Below are 27,991 nucleotides of genomic sequence, written 5' to 3' on the forward strand. Positions count from 1 at the left end.
CCACAGCAAAGGGATGCATTTGGGTGTGGAATGTGTGGCCTGAAAAAGACAAGGAGTCGAGGGAGAGGACAGGGCGAGGCAGCAAAGGCAGCACGAGCAGTGCTGTTGGTGTGGGACCATGTTTGTACCAGTGTAATAAATGGCTCAGTCTTCAAAATAGGACTATAATCAAAGTTTACAATTTATTAAAGGAATAGAGGTAAGCAAACAGCACAGGGTGCGCTGGGAGTCTCTGCTCCACCAAGACGCACACCAGTTACATCAAGCAGCTGATTTTTATGCTCCTAGGCTAATACATATTCATTACTACTTCTAAAAAAACAGGGTCATTAAAATTAGTTTCCGGAATCCAAACCCTCCTACTGGAGCATGCGTATCAGTCTCCAGTGGACCCTCCGGGGGTCTCTGGGGGTCTCTCGTGCTGAAGGCTCATAGTCTTGCTCCCTCTTGTCCTTCTTAGTCCAACTTGGCTATATGTCAGAGACTTGTGCAATGTCCCCTGCAAGCTTTGTCTTTTAGTTGTTCTTCAGCTCTCCCCGTCTCCTTAATCTCCTGGCCAGATATCAGAGACTTGCATAGTGTCCCATGCAAAAGTCATAATAGTTAGCAGTTATTCTGAACCCCCCAGATATCAGAGACTTAAGGAAAAGCCTACAAATACATTTCCCTTCAAGCTCTCTGTTGACACAAATTGCTAAAACATTCCTTTGCAAGATACAAGAACTATATACATTAACGACTCTGTTTTTCTTATACTTGTGGTTATACAAGGGTATGTAAGATAGAAGGTCATATTCATCATACCATGCGGCCATAGCATTGTTCCATACTGACACAAATTAGATAAATATATTTCACACCAGGATCCTCAGTGGGCAGCAGCTGGCAGGAGGCGAGGGTGATACTGTAAAAGGCAGTCAAAGTAACTCTCTAAGACTCAGTTTGGAGTTTTAGAAAACAGGCGTTCTTTTACGGAGGTGCTGGACACACAGGGGATCACTCCAGTGCTTACAGAACTGTTTGAGCTGTAGGGGTTATATACAAGCAAAACATACACGTTAATCAGATTTCCCCAAAACATATTCATACTACTTCCTGTAACTCATTAAAATCAGTAAGTGTCGCTGACACATGCACATTTGTTTCCACTGTCTCTCAGGGGTCTCTGGTGGTCATCGGTAGTCTTCCTCACTATGTTCATTAGTTGAATCCAGTTCTTGTCCATGCTCAAGCCAACAAAATCTTTCTTCTTTTATTCTTTCATCTCAGGCATGCATACAAAGCTTAGGTGGTTACACATCCAAGGATATATGCATAGCATGAGTTCCTCACCTAATCTTCTGACACATGCTCTAGGCCTGGGTCACCTTGCCCTCATTCTGAGATACAAGTCTGTAGGCTCTTATAGATAAAGCTGACTGATTAGTGACTAAAGTAACATCAAGGATGAAAGTTTCTGAACTTCCTTCTCTCTAACAAAACCTTGTAAAGGTTTCACCTATCTCCTAATGAAGCTTTTCAAATTTGACGCCATTGTTCTGTCAAGGAAGAGACCATTTCTCCTTTCAGCTTGGTATCGAGGGGAGGCCAGAAAACACCTCCCAAGGCTGCTCCTGCCAGCAGAGACAAGGCTGGGGATGAGGGGAGGAGAGGGGAATGGAAGGGCTGTGGTGAGGTCCCTGCCGCTGTGCAGCCTGGTTGCCCCACAGGAGATGTGCTGGCCGGCAGGCCTTGTGAGGTCACCCTGCACCTCACAGAGCACCCCAAGGCAGCAGGGATGGTACTGGAGAGGCGGGTGGCAGAGCCCAGCCAGGGGCTGCTTGTGGGTCCCCACTGCTGCAGCTGCCTGATGGAGCGTGGCAGGAGGAGGGCAGGCAGGGCTCAGGGCTACCATGCTCACGATTCCCAGTTTCTTTACATGGTTCCTAACCTGAGACTTGTCCATCAACGGTAAGTGTTCCTTGCAGACAACCTTGTGAAACGCTGGGATTTGGTGAATAATTCTCATTCTGTTTTCCAAGGAGAAGAGAGCCTCTCTTTCCCATCTTGTGATGCTCTGCTCTGCATCAGGGACAGCACAGCTCCATACATCACAGTAAACTTAGACCAGACGGCAGGAAGAGCAACCAGAAAGAGGGAGCTTGGGCACAACCAGGGGTGCCATATGACCTGGCAGTACTAAACACGGATATGGTCACATCCACATTGGGATGCTCTAGGAGGAGTGTGTCCACCCAGGCAAGGGACTTATCCTCCATGACTGCACACTGGTGTGGCCCTAACTGGAAGAGGGCTTCCCAGTGTAAGGCTTCTTTTCTGAAGGACCAGGGAGGAATGGAGACGATTCAGAGCAGGTGTGCCAAGACAGGGCTAGGGGTCATGTGTGTGGAGGCTGAGAGCCCTGCGCTTCCTAGACCTGGTGAAGCAAAGGCTCAGGACACGCTTGTAGGAGCTCCTGACAGATGGAAATGTGCTTTCAGAGGTGATGGCACATTTTGGGTAGGGGTAAAGAGCATGAGAAAGGAAATCCACCAAGAAGTGGCTGTTTTGGAGGTCCAGAGTGGTGAAGAGGAGAAAGAAATGCCACTCCAAGGGCAGTGCTGTGGTGACTCAGAGGGTGTCTGCTTCGGCCCATGGCTTGTGTTTCAAGTCAGAGGCAGTGAGCACAAGGAGTCCCTAGTATGGGTAGGGAGATGCTGTGGTGGGGAAGCAGGTTGGATGTCTCCAGGCTGCAGGAAAAATGGTTCATGCATGGGACAGGATAGGACAACCTGTGGGGAGATGTCCAAGGGCACTGACAGGACTGGAAGTCCCTGAAAGAACAGAAGTCTTTGTTCCTGTGGCTCTGGCTGTTGTCTCTGCCACTGGGGCCTATGAGACGACACATTGTGCTCCTTGCACTGGAACCATGTGGCCTCCTTGCAGCTTTGTGCACTGATGTTGTACTGTGGTCCTTTAGTTGCCATCACACACCCCAGATCCCACTGCCCCTTGAAGAACAGCGTGAGGGACAGAAGCTCTCTTCCCAGAGCTGGGTGTCAGGCCTTGGTGCTTGCTTTGATAAAACACATCAAGGTTTCCTTGCCATCAGGGCCACCTTTACTTTGCCTTTGCCTGCCTATCATCACTGCCTCCTGTTTCCTTTGCTAACAAGTCCATGGGGGAGCTGTGGTGGTAATGGCCCCCAGTGGGACCAATTAACACTCCCAGAACCTTCAGCATTTCTTCTAGCCTTAACCTCTTGAACAGCCTGCGCTATCTTCTCTCAGCATCAGAGGTGCATGGACTCAGCACCAAATTCACCCTGGGGCTCGGCACAATGCAGAGAGACCTCCTGTGCCCTCTTTCTGCCCAGCAGTTCCTTCAAGGCTTCAGGGCTTTTACATCTAATTGGTGAGATTTCAGAAAGCTAGTGAATGAGGCAGATTTCAATGAGCAGTTGATAATAAGGGAGTTTTCCCTTCAAGCTGGATTCTTTATTGATTTATTTCAATTCCCTGCCCTCTCCCTTTGCTATTGATCCAGAGGGTCTCCTAAGGAGGCCTGGTCAGCTTGGAAAGGCAGTCCCTTGAGGCCAGGCACTCCGTGGGCAACCTTGCTCCTCACCTTCCCAGCCCCACCATTTCTCTCAGGAGCCACCTGGGACTTGCAGCACTTCTCCTCCCATCAGACTTCTCCAGTCAGGGCTGCAGCTGCATGTTACAGCTCCTTTGCACCAACTCCCAGCCCTTTTCCCCACAGAACTGCCTGCACTCAGGCACAGAAGGACTGCTCCCCATTGAAAACCAACCAAAGTTAAGTGTGGTGCAGTTCAGTAAACAGTAAAACACTCTCCTCAGCTGTGTGCCCAGTGCAAGCTGCAGCTAATGAGGTTCACCTTCCCCAAGGGATGGCCATACAAGGACTGTTCTAGGCAGAGTGTTTGAAGTGATGAACACGTGCTCTTTTATTTATATATTTATTTATTTATATTTTCTTCCCTATGTTGGAATAATTTGTTCACCTTTCCAGGCAGACCTTGCTAGGTTCAGGGGCCCCTCTGTACTGGAGGTGTTTGCCTGAGGCTGGCAGCTGTCAAGAGGAGCTGTGGGAGACCAGAGGCCCTCAGGAGCTGCAGGTGGAGGCTGGGCAGTGTGTCAAACCATCAATATTGGCCATTTTTAACTATGAAAAAAAAGGAAAGCAGAATCACCAAAGTTTGTAAAAGCTGTAAATGTGCATCCATAAATTATCAATGTTTTAGAAGTTTGACTTTATTTCTGTTTAGTTTTGTTTTCTTTTTTACTTTTATTGACATTTTCAAAGCATTTCTAGTATTGTTAGGCCAACACCATTGTGAGGAATGTTTTAACAATTCGTGTCCATAAAGAACAATTCTGTTTGAAATGTTTGAATCCTGTCTGCCTCTGGGCCCTGCACTGGCAATTCAATGCTTGAACCACAGCTGCAGTGTGTCCCAGTCTCCCCCTCATTCCTCATTCTAGCCAATTTATCACTTCTTAAATTTATGAACCTGTTTGCTTTTGTTATTCCGGACTTCTATTTCTAACACTGCTATAGATGTGTCTGTGAATGGCTGGGGAAGAATGTTTTAATTACCCGTGTGTCTGGGAGTTTCAGAACAACTGATAACAACTAGTGACTGTTATGGGATACTATGTGGATCTTTGGTATCTGGTTAGGGGGGGGGGCCGAGAAAGAAGCTGAAAAGCGGCTGGGAGACAAGATTTGAAGAAGGTGTTTTGAAGAAGGTGTTCCGTAAACTTGGGATGGTGCCCAGTAAGTACAAAGGGGAAGAGGAAGACTGCGAGCCTTCAGCATGGAAGACCCCTAGAGACCCCCAGAAGAGACCCCAGAGGAGACCGCGCATGCTCCAGTAGGAGGGACTGCACCCCGGAAGCTAATTTTAATAATCTATTTTTTTAGAAGTAGTAATGAATATGTATTAGTCTAGGAGCATAAAAATCAGCTGCTTGATGTAACTGGTGTGCGTCCTGGTGGAGCGGAGACTCCCGGTGCACCCAGCGCTGTTTGCTTACCTCTATTCCTTTATATTCTTTCAATAAATCCTATTTTTTTATTTAATCCTAATTTGAATCCTGAGCCATTTATAACACCATTAAGATCATTCTGCATCTTGTATAAAGCCCTGTGCCCAACCCCCCCCCCCCCCCCCCCCCCCGAAGAATCTTTGCATATCCATGACCATTCACAGTCTTTGCAAAAAAGTACATAACACTGAGATGTGGACCTTGCTGCACAGATGGAAGAAAGCAGGGCCACGAACATGCACGCAATATTCACTTTTCCAGGTGACAGATCCAGGAGATGTGGAAGTGTGGCAAAAGTAGTAAACATGCTCAGCTTTATGGCCAGGACAGAGTATGCATTTCCCTCCAGGTAGGAAAGAAAGTGAAAAATGAGACCGTCTCTGAGAGGAGCAGCGTGCAGAGGGAGAGAATTAACACCCCAGAAAAGCCTAGATCTCTTCCCACACCTCAGAGCACATCCAGACAATGGACTTTCAGGTGCTTAGAGCTGGAAGACAGGAGCTGGAGGTGTAACGCAGAGATGGCTGAGGCAGTGTCTCCCAGGCTACAGTTACAGCCAAGGGAGAAAAGGAGATGTTCACCTGCCTGGCTTTAGATGGTCCCCTACAGCACAGGAGGATTCAGGCCACACAGCATCTCCTCTGGCACCACCAGAAACTGGGCCTGAGGTCAAAGGACCATAAGGCATGTTGGCAGGGTCCTCAGGAGGCCTGCAGCCCAAGCTGTCATAAGCACGGTCAGAACAGGCTGTTCAGGGCTTGATCCTGTTGCATTTTGCAAAACCAGCAAAGACGGAGACTGCACAGCCTCTGGGTGACGCCTAGCTGAGCTCATGGTGGGAAGGCTTTTTGCCTTCTTTTTAGCCTGAAGCTCTCCTCTTTCACCTTCACAGCTGTTGTCTTTTATCCTCCCACCCTGAACCCAGCTGAAGATCCTGGCTACGCATCCTCCACAACCCCCTCAGAGATACAGCCAGAGGAGGTCCCCCTCGCCCTGCCCTTCCCCAGTGTCGTGGTTTAACCTGGCCGGCAGCTAAACACCACACAGCCGTTCGCTCACCCTCCCCCCTCCCTCTCTGGGACGGGGGAGAGAAATGGAAAGTGAAGCCCGTGAGTTGAGATAAAGACAGTTTAATAAGACAGGAAAATAATAATAACAATAATAAAATAAAATAATAATAATAATAATAATAATAATAATAATAATAATAATAATAATAATACAAAGGTGATAATAATACTACTAATAATAATATGTACAAAGAAATGATGCACAATGCAATTGCTCACCACCCGCTGACCGATGCCCAGCCTAACCCCGAGCAGTCCGGCCCCCTCCCCCCGGCTAGCCACCCCTATATATTGTTTAGCATGACGTCAGATGGTATGGAATACCCCTTTGGCTAGTTTGGGTCACCTGTCCTGGGTCTGTCCCCTCCCAGCTCTTACTGCACCCCCCAGCCTGCCCGTTGGCAGGACAGAGCAAAGGCTGAGATGTCCTTGGCTTAGTATAAGCACTGCTCTGCAACAATTAAAGCATCGGGGTGTTATCAGCACTCTTCTCATCGTAAGCCAAAACACAGCATTCCACCAGCTACTAGGAAGAAAATTAACTCTGTTCTAACTGAAACCAGGACATCTATCCACCCCTTATTCCATACCATTTATGTCATGCTCAGGTTACACCCTTTTCCATACATTCTAATTAGTCACCTATAGTAGTCATGGTAGTGATAACATACAGTATTATATAGTAATTAACATGGTACTATTCAGTTCATGGGCTATTCTCACCCAGTATTAAATCTCCTTGAGGTACACACCGGACCTCTCCGTTCTTTTGCATCACCCACCAAGTATATCCAGGTCCCTGAGCAAAAGCAATTCCACGGATAGGTTTGCCTTTTCCTGAGGCAGGAGTAGCCCAGACTGTTTTACCCAGCATATTTCTTACATGCACTACAGGGACTTTATCCCCATCTACAGTACGTAACAGGTTTGATTGGGCAGGTCCAGCTCGGTTGGCAGATCCCCTAGTATTGACTAACCAGGTGGCCTTTGCCAAATGCGTATCCCAATTTTTGAATGTCCCAACGCGCATTGCTTTTAATGTAGTCTTTAACAGTCCATTGTATCGTTCAACTTTCCCGGAGGCTGGTGCATGATAGGGGATGTGATACACCCACTCAATACCATGTTCTTTGGCCCAAGTGTCTATAAGGTTGTTTCGGAAATGAGTTCCATTGTCTGGCTCTATTCTTTCTGGGGTACCATGTCGCCATAGGACTTGCTTTTCAAGGCCCAGGATAGTGTTCTGGGCGGTGGCATGAGGCACAGGATATGTTTCCAGCCATCCGGTGGTTGCTTCTACCATTGTAAGTACGTGGCGCTTGCCATTGCGAGTTTGAGGGAGTGCGATGTAATCAATCTGCCAGGCCTCTCCATATTTATATTTCAGCCGTCATCCTCCATACCAAAGAGGCTTTGTCGTAGTTCTGCTCGAGTGGGCAGCCGAGCTCCACCACAGCCGCTCTCTCACTCCCCCTCCTCAAAGAGGAATGGGGAGAAAATATGTGAAAAGGGGCCCAAGGGTTGAGATAAGGACGAGAAAATCACGCAATAATTATTGTAACGGGCAAAACAGACTCAGCATAAGAAGACAGATTTATTGCTCATTATTAACAAGCTAGAGAAGTGAGAAACAAAGGAAAGAAACCAAAAGCACCTTCTCCCCCCATCCACCCTCTTCCACCTCCTCCCCCCGAGCGGCGCAGGGGAACGGGGGAATGGGGGTTATGGTCAGTCTACAGCATTTCTTCTCTGCCGCTCCTTCTCGGTCACTCTTGTCCCCTTTGCTGTGGGGTCCCACCCACGGGATGCAGTCCTTGATGAACTGATACGGCGTGGGCTTCCCACAGGCAGCAGCTCTTCCAGAACTGCTCCAGATATGGGTCCGTACCATGGGGTCCATCCCTCAGGAGCAAACTGCTCCACCCTGGCTCCCCTACGGGCAGCAGCTCCTGCCAGGTCACCTGCTCCTGTGTGGTCTCCTCTCCACGGGCTACAGGTCCGGCCCGGAATCTGCTCCGGCAGGGGTCTTCCACAGGCGGCAGCCTCCGTCGGTGCAGGGCCACCTGCTCCACCTTGGTCTCCTCCACGGGCTGCAGCGGGGGACCCTGCTCCACCGTGGTACTCCATGGGCTGCAGGGGGACATCCTGCTTCACCATGGTCCTCACCACAGGCCGCAGGGGACTTATTGGCTCAGCTCTGGTCAGCAGTGGGGCCCTTCCCAAACATGGGGCAGCTTCTAGATCCTTCTCACAGAAACCACCGCTATGGCCCCCTGCTTCCAAAACCCTGCCATGTAAACCCACTACAGGCTTTGACCGTTTGGCTTGCTTGATTGCAGCACATGTTTCACAGTCATGAATAACCTGTGCTATAGCGTCCATGGTCAAGTCCACCCCTCGATCACGAGCCCATCTGTATGTTGCATCTCTACCTTGATGGCCTGAGGTGTCATGGGCCCATCGGGCTATAAATAATTCACCTTTATGCTGCCAATCCAGGTCCACCTGAGCTACTTCAGGCTTAGCAGCCTGATCCACCTGCTGGTTGTTTTGATGTTCTTCAGTAGCCCGATTCTTGGGCACATGAGCATCTACGTGGCGTACTTTCACAGCCAGGTTCTCTACCCGAGCAGCAATATCTTGCCACAATGCAGCAGCCCAGATGGGTTTGCCCCTACGCTGCCAGTTGTTTTGCTTCCATTGCTGTAACCATCCCCACAGGGCATTTGCTACCATCCATGAATCGGTGTAGAGATAAAGAACTGGCCATTTTTCTCGTTCAGCAATGTCTAAAGCCAGCTGAATGGCTTTCACTTCTGCAAACTGACTCGATTCACCTTCTCCCTCAGCAGCTTCTGCAACTCGTCGCGTAGGACTCCATACAGCAGCCTTCCATCTCCGATGCTTCCCCACAATACGACAGGACCCATCGGTGAACAGGGCATATTTCTTTTCATTCTCTGGCAACTGGTTGTACAGTGGGGCTTCTTCAGCACGACCCACCTCCTCCTCTGATGATATCCCAAAGTATTTGCCTTCTGGCCAGTCCATGATCACTTCCAATATTCCTGGGCGACTGGGGTTTCCTATTCGAGCCCGCTGAGTAATCAGTGCAACCCACTTGCTCCATGTAGCATCAGTTGCATGATGCGTAGAGGGGACCCTTCCCTTGAACATCCAGCCTAGTACCGGTAATCGGGGTGCTAGGAGGAGCTGCGCTTCAGTACCGACCACCTCCGAAGCAGATCGAACTCCTTCATATGCTGCCAATATCTCCTTTTCAGTTGGAGTATAGCGGGCCTCAGATCCTCTGTATCCCCGACTCCAAAACCCCAGAGGCCGACCTCGAGTTTCCCCAGGTTCTTTCTGCCAGAGGCTCCAGGTGGGGCCGTTCTCCCCGGCTGCAGTGTAGAGCACATTCTTTACATCTGGTCCTGTTCGAACTGGCCCAAGGGCTACTGCATGGACTATTTCCTGCTTGATTTGTTCAAAGGCTTGTCGTTGTTCAGGGCCCCATTCAAACCCATTCTTCTTACGGGTTACTTGGTAGAGTGGGTTTACAATCAGACTGTAATTTGGGATGTGCATTCTCCAAAACCCCACAACACCTAGGAAAGTCTGTGTTTATTTTTTGCTAGTTGGTGGAGACGTAGCTGTTATTTTGTTGATCACATCCATTGGGATTTGACGACGTCCATCTTGCCATTTTATTCCTAAAAACTGGATCTCCCGTGCAGGTCCTTTGATTTTATTTTGTTTTATGGCAAAACCGGCTTTCAGAAGGATTTGGACTATTTTCTTCCCTTTCTCAAAAACTTCCTCTGCTGTGTCACCCCACACAATAATGTCATCGATGTACTGCAGGTGTTCAGGAGCTTCCTCCTGCTCTAGTGCAGACTGGATCAGTCCGTGGCAAATGGTAGGGCTGTGTTTCCAGCCCTGGGGCAGCCGATTCCAAGTATATTGGACTCCCCTCCAAGTGAAAGCAAATTGTGGCCTGCACTCTGCTGCTAGAAGGATGGAGAAAAATGCATTAGCGATATCAATTGTGGCGTACCACTTGGCTGCCTTCAATTCAAGTTCGTACTGAAGTTCCAGCATGTCCGGCACTGCAGCACTCAGTGGTGGCGTCACTTCGTTCAGGCCACGATAGTCCACTGTTAGTCTCCACTCGCCATTAGACTTTCGCACTGGCCATATGGGACTATTGAAAGGTGAATGAGTCTTGCTGAGCACTCCTTGGCTGTCCAATCGATGAATTAGCTTATGGATGGGAATCAGGGAGTCTCGGTTAGTGCGATATTGCCGCCGGTGCACAGTTGTGGTAGCGATTGGCACTTGCTGTTCTTCGACCCTCAGCAACCCCACAACAGAGGGGTCCTCTGAGAGACCAGGCAAGGTAGATAATTGTTTAATGCCCTCTGTCTCTAAGGCAGCTATACCAAAAGCCCCCCGGAACCCTTTTGGGTCCTTGCAATATCCTCTTCTAAGATAGTCTATGCCAAGGATACATGGAGCATCCGGGCCAGTCACAATGTGGTGCTTTTCCCACTCATTCCCAGTCAGACTCACTTCAGCCTCCAATACAGTCAACTGCTGAGATCCCCCTGTCTCTCCACAAATACAGATGGGCTCTGGCCCTTTATAGCTCGATGGCATTAGAGTACATTGTGCACCGGTGTCTACTAAAGCCTTCTACTTCTGTGCGTCTGACGTGCCAGGCCATTGAATCCACACAGTCCAATAAACTCGATTGTCCCTTTCCTCCCCCTGGCTGGAGGCAGGGCCCCCCTAATCCTGGTCAGAATCTTCTTCATTTCTGTGTTTGAAGGACTGTCTGCTGGAAGTTGGAGCAGCAAACTTTTCAGAGAATCCCTTTTTCCCGATTGTTTTCTTTTGCAACTCACGTACCCGTGCCTCTAGGGTCGCGGTAGATTTTCCATCCCATTTTCTCATGTCCTCTCCATGGTCTCGTAAGTAAAACCACAGGGTGGCACGGGGTGAGTACCCACCATATCGTCTTCCTTGTGTGGATGAATGCCTACCCCTGATAGCTGAGACACTGCTCTGTACAGATGTGGAGGAGAATAATCTCTCTTCAAGTTGGTGAACCTTTTCAGAAAGTTTCTCCACAGCTGAGACGCAGGCCTGTAAGGAAGAGGAGAGACTTTCTTCGTACTGCCGGAGTTGTTTAGCCACTTCATCCACTGTGGGTTCCTCATCCTCTTTCCAGGCCATTATTGCCAATGAGCTGGCATATGATGATGGTGCACTCCGTACAAACTTCCGCCACATGGGTCGCGTACACCTGACTTCATCTGGATCTTTGGATGTTTGTTTGAGGTCTGGATCCTCATAAATCACTTCCCGTATGGCTAATTCTCTCAGGTACTGGATTCCTTTCTCCATAGTGGTCCACTTGCCTGGTAGACATAGAAGTTCTTCCTTGAAGGGATACCTTTCCCTCACAGCTGAGAGGAGACGCCTCCAGAGGCTGTTAGATTGTGCTCCATCTGCAATTGCTTTGTCAATGCCGGCGTCTCAAGCAAGGGATCCCAGCCGCCTGGCTTCCCTGCCGTCTAATTCCACACAATTGGCTCCAGAGTCCCAGCACCGGAGCAGCCAGGTGACAAGCTGCTCACCTATACAACAACCAAAATCTTTTCGCACATAGAATCATAGAATCATAGAATATCCTGAGTTGGAAGGGACCCTTAAGGATCATCAAGTCCAACTCTTGACACCGCACAGGTCTACCCAAAAGTTCAGACCATGTGACTAAGTGCACAGTCCAATCTCTTCTTAAATTCAGACAGGCTCAGTGCAGTGACCACTTCCCTGGGGAGCCTGTTCCAGTGTGCAACCACCCTCTCTGTGAAGAACCCCCTCCTGATGTCAAGCCTAAATTTCCCCTGCCTCAGCTTAACCCCATTCCCGCGGGTCCTGTCACTGGCGTTAATGGAGAAAAGGTCTCCTGCCTCTCGACACCCCCTTACAAGGAAGTTGTAGACTGTGATGAGGTCTCCCCTCAGCCTCCTCTTCTCCAGGCTGAACAGGCCCAGTGACCTCAGCCGTTCTTCGTACATCTTCCCCTCCAGGCCTTTCACCATCTTCGTAGCCCTCCTCTGGACACTCTCCAACAGTTTCATGTCCTTTTTATACTGTGGTGCCCAGAACTGCACACAGTACTCGAGGTGAGGCCGCACCAGCGCAGAGTAGAGCGGGACAATCACCTCCCTTGACCTACTAGCGATGCCGTGCTTGATGCACCCCAGGACACGGTTGGCCCTCCTGGCTGCCAGGGCACACTGCTGGCTCATATTCAACTTGCTATCTACCATGACCCCCAGATCCCTCTCTTCTAGGCTGCTCTCCAGCATCTCATCGCCCAGTCTGTACGTGCAGCCAGGGTTTCCCCGTTCCCTCGTAGCTCGCGCTCGTATAGGCTTCAGGTAGTTACTGTTGATTTTTCGGCATCCTCATCTTCCTCCTCCTGAATCCTTGATGGCCCAGTGTCGTCGTCGTCTCTATACCTAGATTTGGCAGAAGACTCTCTGCGTTCTAAACGACCTGAATCTCTATACCATTTTTTCACCTTCTCTACAGGGGCAGCTTGCACTGCTACAGCTCGTTTCTCTGACCCCGTTACAGGGTCTGCCACAGGGGTTGGAATACCCTCTGCAGGGTCAACTTGCACTGCTACAGCTCGTTTCTCTGACCCAGCCACAGGAGCTGGAGCAGCTGCAGGAGCTGGAGCGGCTGCAGGAACTGGAGTTGGAGCAGTTGCAGGAGCTGGGACTGGAGTAGCTGCAGGAACCGGAGCTGGAGCAGCTGCAGGAACTGGAACTGGAACGGCTGCAGGAACTGGAGCTGGAGCGGCTTCAGGAGCTGGAGCTGGAGCGGCTGCAGGAACTGGAGCTGGAGCAGCTGCAGGAGCTGGGACTGGAGTAGCTGCAGAAGCTGGGATTGGAGTAGCTGCAGGAGCTGGAACTGGAGTGGCTGCAGGAGCAGCTGCAGAGTCCACCGTAGGGGTCACAGTGGCCGTTGGATCTGTCACAGGGCTTGGAGTGGCCGCAGGGTCTGTCACTAAGTTGACAGCAGTATCAATGGCAGCTCGATAGGCATGAGCCAGGCCCCAGCACGTTACAATGATTTGTGTTACTGTCCTGGTTTCAGTTAGCACAGAATTAATTTTCTTCCTAGTAGCTGGTGGAATGCTGTGTTTTGGCTTAGAATGAGAAGAGTGCTGATAACACCCCGATGCTTTAATTGTTGCAGAGCAGTGCTTATACTAAGCCAAGGACATCTCAGCCTTTGCTCTGTCCTGCCAACGGGCAGGCTGGGGGGTGCAGTAAGAGCTGGGAGGGGACAGACCCAGGACAGGTGACCCAAACTAGCCAAAGGGGTATTCCATACCATCTGACGTCATGCTAAACAATATATAGGGGTGGCTAGCCGGGGGGAGGGGGCCGGACTGCTCGGGGTTAGGCTGGGCATCGGTCAGCGGGTGGTGAGCAATTGCATTGTGCATCACTTGTTTGTACATACTATTATTACTTTCGTATTATCACCATTGTATCATCATTATTATTATTGTTATTATTATTTTTGTTATTTTTTTTTCCTGTCTTATTAAACTGTCTTTATCTCAACTCACGGGCTTCACTTTCCATTTCTCTCCCCCGTCCCAGAGAGGGAGGGGGGAGGGTGAGCGAACGGCTGCGTGGTGTTTAGCTGCCGGTCGGGTTAAACCACGACAGTCTTTTTGGCGCCCAACGTGGGGCCCGAAAGGTTGAGATAACGGCAGATCTGATCAGAGTGTGTTAAACTAAAATTGGTGGAAGGATTAGACCTGCTTAATAGTCACTTGTCATGATGCTGATTGCTTTAATCACAACTCTGCTGCGCCTGTTTTCCAAATTGAGTATTATAGTACATTATTTTCCGTATTTGCTCTCTGTAGTGTTGTTTCTCCTCTCCGGGCCCTGGTTTCAGACCATTATGGTACTAAGTGTTATAGCAATGGCTTATGAGACGATAAGATATCTGGTCATGACTCTAACTTGGTATTTATACTCAGTAACATCGTGGACTCTGTACTTTGGAAACAGCATCTTGGGAACTATTAGCAATTATACCTATTGTTTTTCTCCATTAGAGAGTCAATCTGTGGAGGGGAAAGGGGAGGATATTTTTCCTTACTTGCTTACTCTCCCTTTCTCCTTCACCACCCCTGTATCCTCCTGGGTCACTCTGCCTTCCTCCTTCACCACCCTCTTATCCCCTGAGCTTGTCACAATAGCTCTCCAAGATATTGAATATTTCTGGAATACTCAGAATACCATAGTCTTGTTGTTCTGCCTCATGAATGCACTTCAGATTCTGCTTAAAGTTAAACAACTACTTATGAAGCTCATCCGGAGATCTGCCCGGAGGCAGTATAGTTGTGGGTGGCAGGGAGTATGGGTGGATATGGGCAGGCATCTAGAGCAGTTGGCACCCCCAGTGTGTTGGAAATTCACCCCTGAACAATGGCAAAATCCTCAAAAACTGGCAGAATGCTTGAAAAAAAGGTGTAATGATTCTGGCAGTTCCAAAGTAACACAAATCATTGTAACGTGCTGGGGCCTGGCTCATGCCTATCGAGCTGCCATTGATACTGCTGTCAACTTAGTGACAGACCCTGCGGCCACTCCAAACCCTGTGACAGATCCAACGGCCACTGTGACCCCTACGGTGGATTCTGCAGCCGCTCCAGTCCCAGCTCCTGCAGCCGCTCCAGTCCCAGCTCCTGCAGCCGCTCCAGTCCCGGCTCCTGCAGCCGCTCCAGCTCCAGCTCCTGCAGCCGCTCCAGTCCCAGCTCCTGCAGCCGCTCCAGTCCCAGCTCCTGCAGCTGCTCCAGTCCCAGTTCCTGCAGTCGCTCCAGTTCCAGCTCCGGCCGCTACTCCAGTCCCAGTTCCTGCAACTGCTCCAGTCCCAGCTCCTGAAGCTGCTCCAGCTCCAGCTCCTGAAGCCGCTCCAGCTCCAGCTCCTGCAGCTGCTCCAGTCCCAGTTCCTGCAGTCGCTCCAGTTCCAGCTCCGGCCGCTACTCCAGTCCCAGTTCTTGAAACTGCTCCAGTCCCAGCTCCTGAAGCCGCTCCAGCTCCAGCTCCTGAAGCCGCTCCAGCTCCAGCTCCTACTGCTGCTCCAGTCCCAGCTCCTGCAACTGCTCCAGCTCCAGCTCCAGCTCCTGTAGCCGCTACAGCTCCGGTTCCTGCAACTGCTCCAGCTCCTGTAGCCGCTCCAGCTCCTGTGGCCGTGTCAGAGAAACGAGCTGTAGCAGTGCAAGTTGACCCTGCAGAGGGCATTCCAACCCCTGTGGCAGACCCTGTAACAAAGTCAGAGAAACGAGCAGTAGCAGTGCAAGCTGCCCCTGTAGAGAAGGTGAAAATATGGTATAGAAATTCAAGTCGTTTAGAACGCAGAGAGTCTTCTGCCAATCCAGGTAAGGCTTCTGCCAAAACTAAGTATAGAGATGACGAAGATGATGACGACGCTGGGCCGTCAAGGATTCAGGAGGAGGAAGATGAGGATGCCGAAAGAGCAACAGTAACTACCCGAAGCCTAAACGAGCGCGAGCTACGAGATGTGCGAAAAGATTTTGGTCGCTGTATAGGTGAGCAGCTTGTCACCTGGCTGCTCCGGTGCTGGGACTCTGGAGCCAATTGTGTGGAATTAGACGGCAGGGAAGCCAAGCGGCTGGGATCCCTTGCTCGAGACGCCGGCATTGACAAAGCAATTGCAGATGGAGCACAATCTAACAGCCTCTGGAGGCGTCTCCTCTCAGCTGTGAGGGAAAGGTATCCCTTCAAGGAAGATATTTTATGTCTACCAGGCAAGTGGACCACTATGGAGAAGGGAATCCAGTACCTGAGGGAATTAGCCGTACGGGAAGTGATTTATGAGGATCCAGACCTCAAACAAACATCCACAGATCCAGATGAAGTCAAGTGTACACGACCCATGTGGCGGAAGTTTGTACGGAGTGCACCATCATCATATGCCAGCTCATTGGCAATAATGGCCTGGAAAGAGGATGAGGAACCCACAGTGGGTGAAGCGGCTAAACAACTCCGGCAGTACGAAGAAAGTCTCTCCTCTTCCTTACAGGCCTGCGTCTCAGCTGTGGAGAAACTTTCTGAAAAGGTTCACCAACTTGAAGAGAATCTATTGTCCTCCCCACCTGAACCAACCAGTGCCCACCGACCAAAGGAGAACACTTGGGAGAAACTTTCTGAAAAGGTTCACCAACTTGAAGAGAGATTATTCTCCTTCGCACCTGTACAAAGCAGTGTCTCAGCTGTCAGGGGTAGGCGTTCACCCACACAAGGAAGACGATATGGTGGGTACTCACCCCGTGCCACCCTGTGGTTTTACTTACGAGACCATGGAGAGGACATGAGAAAGTGGGATGGAAAATCTACCGCGACCCTAGAGGCACGGGTACGTGAGTTGCAAAAGAAAACAATCAGGAAAAAGGGATTCTCCGAAAAGTTTGCTGCTCCAACTTCCAGCAGACAGTCCTTCAAACACAGAAACGAGGAAGATTCTGACCAGGATTAGGGGGGCCCTGCCTCCAGCCAGGGGGAGGAAAGGGACAATCGAGTTTATTGGACTGTGTGGATTCGATGGCCTGGCACATCACGCGCACAGAAGTATAAGGCTTTAGTAGACACCGGTGCACAATGTACTATAATGCCATCGAGCTATAAAGGACCAGAGCCCATCTATATTTGTGGAGTGACAGGGGGATCTCAGCACTTGACTGTATTGGAGGCTGAAGTGAGTCTGACTGGGAATGAGTGGGAAAAGCACCGCATTGTGACTGGTCCGGATGCTCCATGTATCCTTGGCATAGACTATCTTAGAAGAGGATACTGCAAGGACCCAAAAGGGTTCCGGTGGGCTTTTGGTATTGCTGCCTTAGAGACAGAGGGCATTAAACAATTATCTACCTTGCCTGGTCTCTCAGAGGACCCCTCTGTTGTGGGGTTGCTGAGGGTCGAAGAACAGCAAGTGCCAATTGCTACCACAACTGTGCACCGGCGGCAATATCGCACCAACCGAGACTCCCTGATTCCCATCCATAAGCTAATTCGTCAATTGGAGAGCCAAGGAGTGATCAGCAAGACTCATTCACCTTTCAATAGTCCCATATGGCCAGTGCGAAAGTCTAATGGCGAGTGGAGACTAACAGTGGACTATCGCGGCCTGAACGAAGTCACGCCACCACTGAGTGCTGCAGTGCCGGACATGCTGGAACTTCAGTATGAACTTGAATCGAAGGCAGCCAAGTGGTACGCCACAATTGATATCGCTAATGCATTTTTCTCCATCCCTCTAGCAGCAGAGTGCAGGCCACAATTTGCCTTCACTTGGAGGGGAGTCCAATATACTTGGAATAGGCTGCCCCAGGGGTGGAAACACAGCCCTACCATTTGCCATGGGCTGATCCAGTCTGCACTAGAGCAGGGGGAAGCTCCTGAACACCTGCAGTACATCGATGACATTATTGTGTGGGGTGACACAGCAGAGGAAGTTTTCGAGAAAGGGAAGAAAATAGTCCAAATCCTTCTGAAAGCCGGTTTTGCCATAAAACAAAATAAAGTCAAAGGACCTGCACGGGAGATCCAGTTTTTAGGAATAAAATGGCAAGATGGACGTCGTCAAATCCCAATGGATGTGATCAACAAAATAACAGCTATGTCTCCACCAACTAGCAAAAAAGAAACACAGACTTTCCTAGGTGTTGTGGGGTTTTGGAGAATGCACATCCCAAATTACAGTCTGATTGTAAACCCACTCTACCAAGTAACTCGTAAGAAGAATGAGTTTGAATGGGGCCCTGAACAACGACAAGCCTTTGAACAAATCAAGCAGGAAATAGTCCATGCAGTAGCCCTTGGGCCAGTTCGAACAGGACCAGATGTAAAGAATGTGCTCTACACTGCAGCCGGGGAGAACGGCCCCACCTGGAGCCTCTGGCAGAAAGAACCTGGGGAAACTCGAGGTCGGCCTCTGGGGTTTTGGAGTCGGGGATACAGAGGATCTGAGGCCCGCTATACTCCAACTGAAAAGGAGATATTGGCAGCATATGAAGGAGTTCGATCTGCTTCGGAGGTGGTCGGTACTGAAGCGCAGCTCCTCCTAGCACCCCGATTACCGGTACTAGGCTGGATGTTCAAGGGAAGGGTCCCCTCTACGCATCATGCAACTGATGCTACATGGAGCAAGTGGGTTGCACTGATTACTCAGCGGGCTCGAATAGGAAACCCCAGTCGCCCAGGAATATTGGAAGTGATCATGGACTGGCCAGAAGGCAAATACTTTGGGATATCATCAGAGGAGGAGGTGGGTCGTGCTGAAGAAGCCCCACTGTACAACCAGTTGCCAGAGAATGAAAAGAAATATGCCCTGTTCACCGATGGGTCCTGTCGTATTGTGGGGAAGCATCGGAGATGGAAGGCTGCTGTATGGAGTCCTACGCGACGAGTTGCAGAAGCTGCTGAGGGAGAAGGTGAATCGAGTCAGTTTGCAGAAGTGAAAGCCATTCAGCTGGCTTTAGACATTGCTGAACGAGAAAAATGGCCAGTTCTTTATCTCTACACCGATTCATGGATGGTAGCAAATGCCCTGTGGGGATGGTTACAGCAATGGAAGCAAAACAACTGGCAGCGTAGGGGCAAACCCATCTGGGCTGCTGCATTGTGGCAAGATATTGCTGCTCGGGTAGAGAACCTGGCTGTGAAAGTACGCCACGTAGATGCTCATGTGCCCAAGAATCGGGCTACTGAAGAACATCAAAACAACCAGCAGGTGGATCAGGCTGCTAAGACTGAAGTAGCTCAGGTGGACCTGGATTGGCAGCATAAAGGTGAATTATTTATAGCCCGATGGGCCCATGACACCTCAGGCCATCAAGGTAGAGATGCAACATACAGATGGGCTCGTGATCGAGGGGTGGACTTGACCATGGACGCTATAGCACAGGTTATTCATGACTGTGAAACATGTGCTGCAATCAAGCAAGCCAAACGGTCAAAGCCTCTTTGGTATGGAGGACGATGGCTGAAATATAAATATGGAGAGGCCTGGCAGATTGATTACATCACACTCCCTCAAACTCGCAATGGCAAGCGCCACGTACTTACAATGGTGGAAGCAACCACCGGATGGCTGGAAACATATCCTGTGCCTCATGCTACCGCCCGGAACACCATCCTGGGCCTTGAAAAGCAAGTCCTATGGCGACATGGCACCCCAGAAAGAATAGAATCAGACAATGGGACTCACTTCCGAAACAACCTTATAGACACTTGGGCCAAAGAACATGGTATTGAATGGGTGTATCACATCCCCTATCATGCACCAGCCTCCGGGAAAGTTGAACGATACAATGGCCTGTTAAAGACTACCTTGAAAGCAATGGGCGCTGGGACGTTCAAAAACTGGGATACGCATTTGGCAAAGGCCACCTGGTTAGTCAATACTAGAGGATCTACCAACCGAGCTGGACCTGCCCAATCAAACCTGTTACGTACTGTAGATGGGGATAAAGTTCCTGTAGTGCATGTAAAAAATATGCTGGGTAAAACAGTCTGGGCTACTCCTGCCTCAGGAAAAGGCAAACCTATTCGTGGAATTGTTTTCGCTCAGGGACCTGGATATACTTGGTGGGTGATGCAAAAGAACGGAGAGGTCCGGTGTGTACCTCAAGGAGATTTAATACTGGGTGAGAATAGCCCATGAACTGAATTGCACCATGTTAAATAGTATATTATACTGTATGTTATCACTACCATGATTACTATAGGTGACTAATTAGAATGTATGGAAAAGAGTGTAACCTGAGCATGACATAAATGGTATGGAATAAGGGGTGGATAGATGTCCTGGTTTCAGTTAGCACAGAATTAATTTTCTTCCTAGTAGCTGGTGGAATGCTGTGTTTTGGCTTAGAATGAGAAGAGTGCTGATAACACCCCGATGCTTTAATTGTTGCAGAGCAGTGCTTATACTAAGCCAAGGACATCTCAGCCTTTGCTCTGTCCTGCCAACGGGCAGGCTGGGGGGTGCAGTAAGAGCTGGGAGGGGACAGACCCAGGACAGGTGACCCAAACTAGCCAAAGGGGTATTCCATACCATCTGACGTCATGCTAAACAATATATAGGGGTGGCTAGCCGGGGGGAGGGGGCCGGACTGCTCGGGGTTAGGCTGGGCATCGGTCAGCGGGTGGTGAGCAATTGCATTGTGCATCACTTGTTTGTACATACTATTATTACTTTCGTATTATCACCATTGTATCATCATTATTATTATTGTTATTATTATTTTTGTTATTTTTTTTCCTGTCTTATTAAACTGTCTTTATCTCAACTCACGGGCTTCACTTTCCATTTCTCTCCCCCGTCCCAGAGAGGGAGGGGGGAGGGTGAGCGAACGGCTGCGTGGTGTTTAGCTGCCGGTCGGGTTAAACCACGACAGTCCCTTATGATTTTGGCAGAATTACGGGGCTTTCTGTGAGTCTTTGCCTATATGTCAAATCTTACCAAAGCCACAACGTTGGTGGAAAAGTGATGGAGCATGGTTTAGGAGAAATGTATCATGGAGGCTCCCTGTGTGAGCATGTATATGAAAAAGGCAGCAGTGGGCATGTAAGGGGTAGTCTGTTTCAGGTCTAGGGACAGTTTGTTATATTTTTGGATCTTTTGCTTGTGGGTTTGCTTGTGGGTTGAGTCTTTAGATCTTGCAGCCTTCTAGGCTTTAAGTGCTTGGAATTCACATATTCGATGTTCTTTTATGAGGGGTAGTCAGGTACGTTGTTTTTGGGAAACCGTGGGGTACAGTTTCTTGACAGCATAAGTGCAGTAGTGCCTAGAGAGTGAGCGGGCACGTTGCGGCGCGGCGCCGCCCGGGCACGTTTCTCAGGTGGAGCTGTTGAGCAGGTGAGGTAAAGGAGCTGGGAACAGAGAGTTATTGCACAACTGTATGTTCCATCAGTAGTAGTCAGCGTTGTGGAGTTGGTGGGTATTAGGGCTGGCATGCTAGTGAATGCTGGTTCTCTGCGTTTACTGATGGGGATGAGCCTGTTTAAACTAATTCTAGTTGAGAAAGTTTCAGTTACTAGCTTGGTGATATTGTAAATCCCTTATTAAAACCTGCAGAAAAAGCAAAAGGGGATTCGTGCTTCTAGAATCACCAGAGATATCTTGTCTGCTCTCTGCATGCTTTTGAGATAAAGTTGATTTTAAAAAAGAAATAAAAAACAACAGCTGCTTTTCGTGCTCTCTTCCTACTTTGTTGTGCTTTGCCCCTCCCCTTTCCCAGCTGGTTTGGTTTGGGTGCTGGGCGGGGCCAGAAGGTATATGAGCCCCAGGCATGGCATCAGAGAGCTCCCTCTGCCTGGGCTGCTCTTTGGGGTCAGTGCTTTGTTTTTCCTTCAGTCAGTTGCAGGGTTCTTTAGGCAGGCTGGAGTCTATGAATTTCTGGATTTCTAAGTGGTTGGAATTCTAGATTTCTAAGTGCTTGAAATAGAGGGGTATTTAGTAGAGGCTGCTGGCTCACTTTTTTTTTGGGATGGTGGCATATGCTCCTGTTTTTGAGCTATATTTTAATCTCTAGAGGTATAAAACCACTTGTTTTAGTCCTCTGGAGAGTTACCCCCGCTTGATTACATGCTACATATGGCTTGACAGTGTAGATGCAGCATTACCAAGAGACTGAGCACAGTTGTATCAGAGTCACCTTTTTCATCTGCAAAGGGTAAGTCTGTGATTACCCCTGCCAGGGCTGCTGTGTGTGCATGTCTTTTTGGCATGTGTGTGTGCATGTCTTTTTGGTGTGTTGTGTGGCCCGGGCAGAGTTTGCAGTGGCACTGTGAGCAAAGAATCTCAGTTAGAGCTGGTGAGCAGCTGAAGTAACAGAGCTGGGAAGAGAGAGGTATTGCAGCAGGTACGCTGTGGCTATGAGGTGCCTCAGAGTGTGCTTTTCTCTTGTCTTTGCAGGTGCTTTGTGCAGTCATGGACAGGGAAGGGAAATCTTCATGTTATGAAGCTCTGAGGGAAGGTGAGCGTTGTCAGCCTGGTCATCCCTTATCCAAAGTGAAGGAAAGATTGTTTGGTGTTTGATTGCTTTGGCGTATAATCTGTTCTGCAGCTAGATGTTTCTTTCTACGTAAAAAAATGTTTGAGCTATTTCCAGTTAAGCAAGTTCCATTTACTTGCTGGGGGCGGTATTGTCCTTTTAATATTCAAAGCTGCACCAAAAGCATGGGGATCATTCCTTCTAGAAACACCCCAGTTCTCTTGTCTGCAGTCTGCATGCTGTTGAGCTAAAGCAGATTTCAAAAAAAAAAAAAAAGAAAAACACACACACAAACAACAACAAAAAACACCATTGGGTGACTTCTTGTGAACGCAGTGATCATTTAATCCCTTTGTTTTCCCAGTTGGTGTGGATGATACTGGCTGCACTGTTGGAGTTTGGATTTGGAGAGGAACACATGAGCACAATCGTATGTAACATCAGAAGTAGTCAGCATTGTGGAGAAGGTGGGCATCATGGCCGGGGTGCTAGTGAATGCTGGTAGTCTGTTTTTGCAGCTGATGATGAGCCTGGCACTTGACTAAGATGACAATCGGTGCCTGTGCGTTTCTTGAGGCGGAGGAACTTTACCATCCAGCAACCTGAGAGCTAAGTTGGGGGGCACCTGGTATTTGCATATCTGGGGTGGCTAATGGGAGCTGGGAGTCAGAGCAGCGTGGAGCCAGCTGGCTGAATAGACTTGGTGCCACTGTGAGGGTAGTTCAGGCTGGGTCACGTTCAGGCTGCTTGTGGCTGGGTCACCAGGCTAATAGAAGCAGCGGGATTATTTTGTAGCGTGAGTGCGTGCGCCAGGCAGGACAGTTTCCTTCTGTTCGTCTGTCCTGTAGTGTTGCTTCTGCAATGTCTGTTCTGTGCTTCTTGGGTCTTGATATCCTCCTAGCTTTTTACACTGGACTGACTAGACATGCGACTTGATAGCGGTGCTGAAGGGCCTCAATGCTTGTTTTGTCATCATGACTCTGATCCAAGCACTTCTTGTGTTGCAGTTGCTGCTTGAAGTGCAGATCTGTTTCAGGTCTTGTGCATCGTATTCAGTTTGAGATCACATCTGTTTCCATCCTCACTCTTGCAGAAATCATCTGGGCTGCATCAGGAGCTCTTGCTTTGGAATTGATTTCCTAAGCGTCTTCTTAAGGGGTTTTCACTCCCCATCCTTCTGGTCTCTTGTCTTGAAGGCAGGCTTTTTAGGCCTCCATCATCCCAGTTCTGGCAGTTGCTTCCAGTCGCATGTTGTGACATTTGAGTCTCTGCTAGGGTCTGCTGCAGAGCACCTGTTCTGACTTGCTGTTGCCACAGGGCTTCCCTCGGGGGGGTTGCTTCTTCTTGTGCCTTGTGTTGTGTGTTTTGTTTGTAGTGTTTGTGGCGTGCCTGTGTGTATGTGTTTGGTCTGGAGCTGTCCTGCCTGGCAGTTAGTGATGATAGCTAATGTCCATGGGTGTACTAATACATTGTCCGGACTGTTTTGGCAAAGACATCCGGTCTGCCTCTGGGCATGTACTGAAGGGCAGCTGGCACAGTCATCTCTGTGGTGTTTGGCAGATTTGGGGGGGAGGAGAGTAGAGCTGCTTGCGAGCAGCTGCTCGCATAGCGCTTGAACGGTGTGCTTGAGGAGGTCTGTCGAATCTTGAAAGCTTACAGATATGGGGTTTTGAAATTCTTATTCTTATTTCTTTCCTCTCCCCAGTAGAGTGTAAAGCTTTGGAGGAACCTGTCACAGGAAAGAGCTCCTTCTGGAACTGTCCAGCACTTGGTAGGCAACTCAGTGACTGGCTTGATCCCCTTTCCAGGTGCTGAGGCAAGGGGGCTGCTGTTTTGAAACGATAATATTGTAAATGGGGTTCCTTTGTGTTGTTGAGGGATGGGTGCTAATGCTGGCAGCTGAATGATTATCTTGTGACTGTGTTTTCCTTTGTTCAGGCTGAAATGCAGTGTGTAGTCCAGAACGTCATGACCCGAGGTGCCTCTGGAGTGAGTGGTGCGTGATGAGCAGAGGTAGCTGTTATTTTTGGGGTGCGGTTGTCACTGCAGTTATTTTCTTACATCCAATCGAGTAAAATTCCAGTTTCTCTTTTAGAGGTGCTATAAGTGGGTAAAGAGAACAGATGGAAGCATGTGCCATGTGGGGCAGGCAAGCGGCAGAGGTACAGGAGGGGATGAGAGTAACTGTCCTGAGGGTGCTGTGGCTTTTGCTGCTGCGATTGCTTTCTCTCCTGTTTATGAGGTGCCACAGACAAGGTGGGCTGAGATAGCCTTTAGAGTAGGAGGAAAGCAGGTCACTGGAATGCTGCGTGGTTCCTGAGAAAGGTGTTGTGTAGGGAAAAAGGTTGTCTGGTGTGGCAGTTCCTGATGTCGGTCATCTTTGGTAGGCAAAGAGGTGCCCGAAGCCCTGTCCTGTGTAGCCTGAGCACGCCTCGCTGAGGATGAAGCCTGCTTTCCAGCAGTTTGCAAAACTGTTGAGGCTGAAATGCTGCATCTGTGTTTGGGTTGGGGTTGCACCTTGGTGAGTGTAGCGATGGGTTTTAAGCTGGTGCAGTGGAGGGCCTGGCCCCAGTGTCCTGTAGCGTGTTTTGACCCATCAGCATAGCCTTTGGTTTTCAGATAGCCTACTGAAGTAAGTGATTTTTCCTGTGAATGGAATGGAATTGATTTTGTTGGTGTATAATCTGTTCTGCTCCTAGAGTTTTCTTTAAATGTAAATAAAAGTTTGAGCTAATTCCAGCTGAAAAAGCTTCAGTTACTTGCTTGGTGGTATTGTCCTTTTAATATTAAAAGCTGTAGTAAAAGCATGGGGATTGTTGCTTCTAGAAACACCCCAGTTGTCTTGTCTGCAGTCTGCATGCTGTTGAGCTAAGCCTTATAAATAAGTAAATAAACCACAGCTGCTGCTCCTCCTCTTTCTACTTTCTTGTGCTTTGCCCCTCCCCTTTCCCAGGTGATTCCTTCAGTCAGTTGCAGGGTTCTTTAGGCAGGCTGGAGTCTATGGATTTCTGGATTTCTAAGTGCTTGGAATTCACTTAATAGAGGGATATTTAGTAGAGGCTGCTGGCTCACTGTTTTTTGGGATGGTGGCATACGCTCCTGTGTTTGAGCTATTTTTTAATCTCTAGATGAACCAACCCACTTGTGTAACTCTCCAAAGGACTAAAACCAGCTTGATTACATGCTACAAGGGGCTTGACCACATTGGTACAGTATTACCAAGAGACTGAGCAGGGTCACCTACTTCATCTGCAAAGTGTAAGTTTGTGATTACCCCTGTTGGAGCTGCTATGCATTCATGGCCATTTGGCATTTGTGGACTGCAGGGTGGATTTTTTATTTGTCTAGCTCTGGTCTCTGTGTTTGAGTTCTTATCAAGGAGCTGTACTGTTTGTGTGTCCATCGTAGATGTGACCTTCTCTCTCTATTTTTTGTAGCCCAGGGCATAGGCACGGAAACTTGAACGAAGCATGAGAGTGAGTGGACAGCAGTGGGGTCCCCAAGTTGTTCGGTGGACTGTGTTAGTCTGCTTCACCTGTCAGGCCGGCTTTGCAAGCGCCTTGCGACAGCAGCGTACGTCTCCTGCCACATTTCTGAGACCTGCCAGACATCAGCAGTTCCAGTTCCTGAAATGCTGGAGCTGCTCGGGGCACAAGAGGAGCAGGGAGCATGATGCATCTCCTTGAGATGTTAGGTGAGCGAAGCGGTCGTACTGGGTTGGGGTACGTGGCTTTTGGGCTTCTTGGCTGTTGCAGTAGGGGAGGAAGGAAGAGGAGTGGGTATAGACTGTTTTGTGGATTGTCACGTTTGTCTGTTCTTTCTCCTTGGTCTAAGCCCTATGACTTTGGCTCGGCACACTGAATGGAAGCGCTAAGTCTGGATCGGGAAGGTGAGTGGAGAAAAGGTGGAAAACAGGTATTGTTTTTGGTGTTGTAGTCTATTGGTGCGCCTCTGGGTGACTCCTCTTTTGCAGGGACGAAGAAGGTACTGGGAACATCCTAGCTGGCCTTTGTGGTCCATGTTGACGGTGGATTCTGAGCCCTGAGAATTAAGTCCAGGGGCAAATATTGTATGTTGGGGAGTGGTTGGCAGAGGGAGGCGGGGAGTTTTCTAGAGGGTATCTATCTGGTTTCAGAAGCGGAGCAGGTCAGTTGACTACGACTGTTTCTGAGGAGGTTGTTTTACTGGAAGAAATTTGGCTGGTGTGCTGGTGCCTGATGGCACTTTATTTCTGCAGGTGAAGAAGAGCCTGGTGCCTGAGGCAGTGTCCTGGCTAGCGTTTGTGTTCCTTGGTGAAGATGGAACCTGCCTCCCAGCATTCCCAAGCTAAGTTGGGGGGCAAGTGCTATGTTTGAGTTGGGGTTGTGAATGCACCCATAGGGCGAGGGTCTGTGCTTCTAAGTCATTGCTTTGGATGGGGCCTTTCAGGATCGATCAGGTCAGGCAGAGAGATTATGTGTGGGGAGTTCTGTCACGTACAGCGTGAACACATGCCAGGCAGGGCAGTCCCAGTTTGTCATCTGTGTTCTGTGTTGTCTGTGCTGTACTGTGCTGTTGCTCTTGGTGCTTGGCAGGCCCTGGGGAAGCCATCCTGAGGGTACTGAACACTTATCAGCATTATTCTGATGATGTCGTTCAATTGGGAGCTGAGCACCTCTCATCTTGCAGTGGGAGCTTAAAGGAATCACTTCTGTGTGTGTAATACTTTTTTGTATCAAACGTTTCTTGATATGATCAACATATGTTACATGCTCCTCAGGTCTTGATATCCGCATTTCCTTCTTCCACTGGACAGATTAGACGGGCAACTTGGTAGCCACACCAAAGTTCCTAAATGCTTGTTTCATCATCGTAGGGCTGATGCGAGCACTTGTCTTGCAGTCGCTGCTTGAAGTGCAGATATGTTTCAGGTCTTGTGCATTGTATTCTGTTTGAGATCACATCTATTTCCATCCTCACTCTTGAAGAAGTCATCTGGGCCGCATCAGGAGCTCTTGCTTTGGAATTGATTTCCTAAGTGTCTTCTTCAGGGGTTTTCACTCCCCATCCTTCTGGTCTCTTGTCTTGAAGGCAGGCTTTTTAGGCCTCCATCATCCCAGTTCTGGCAGTTGCTTCCAGTCTCCTGTCATGATATTTGAGTCTCTCCTTGGGTCTGCTACAGAGCACCTGTTCTGACTTGCTGTTGCCATAGGGCTTCCCTCTGGGGGTCACTTTTTCTTGTGCATTGTGTTGTGTGTTTTGTTTGTAGTGTTTGTGGCGTGCCTGTGTGTATGTGTTTGGTCTGGAGCTGTCCTGCCTGGCAGTTAGTGATTAACGTGGTAGTGCATCGGTGTACTAATACATTGTCCGGGCTGTTTTGGCAAAGACATCCGGTCTGACACTGGGCTACTGAAGGGCAGCTGGCACAATATATCTGTTTGCGAGTAACTGCCCGCGTACCTCTCTTTGTTTAGTAAATTGTAAACTGTAATTGCAATCGAATTTGGGACCCAGTCGTGTATGACAACTGGGGGATCGTCCGGGAGGGCTTTGGTTCCTGAATTCTTACTTGATCTAGGAGAGGCGCCCCACCATGTGGTGGCTGCTGTTCGAGTCGGGTCGGGACTAATGGCATCTTGAACCTGAATAAAGGTAAGCAAAGGTTTTGATTTTTCTTCAGCTCCCTTGCTGGTTGCAGCACTCTATTTTGCCTGTAATTCTGCGTGTGAAGATCCAAATGAAGACAACATAGTCGTAAGCGTTTAAAG

The 27,991-nt window shown here is 49.2% G+C and overlaps 1 protein-coding gene across 1 annotated transcript in view; it reads left to right on the forward strand.

The window, feature by feature from the left end:
* The window catches only part of LOC309890760 (ATPase family AAA domain-containing protein 2-like), a gene marked incomplete at both ends in the record, with an annotated part of 54,213 nt that overhangs the window by 1,022 nt on the left and 25,200 nt on the right, over positions 1-27,991 (forward strand). The window lies entirely within an intron of this gene.

This window comes from Aythya marila, assembly GCF_965140915.1.
Source record: "Aythya marila genome assembly, contig: HAP1_HAP1_SCAFFOLD_186, whole genome shotgun sequence".
In the NCBI taxonomy this organism is placed as follows: domain Eukaryota; kingdom Metazoa; phylum Chordata; class Aves; order Anseriformes; family Anatidae; genus Aythya; species Aythya marila.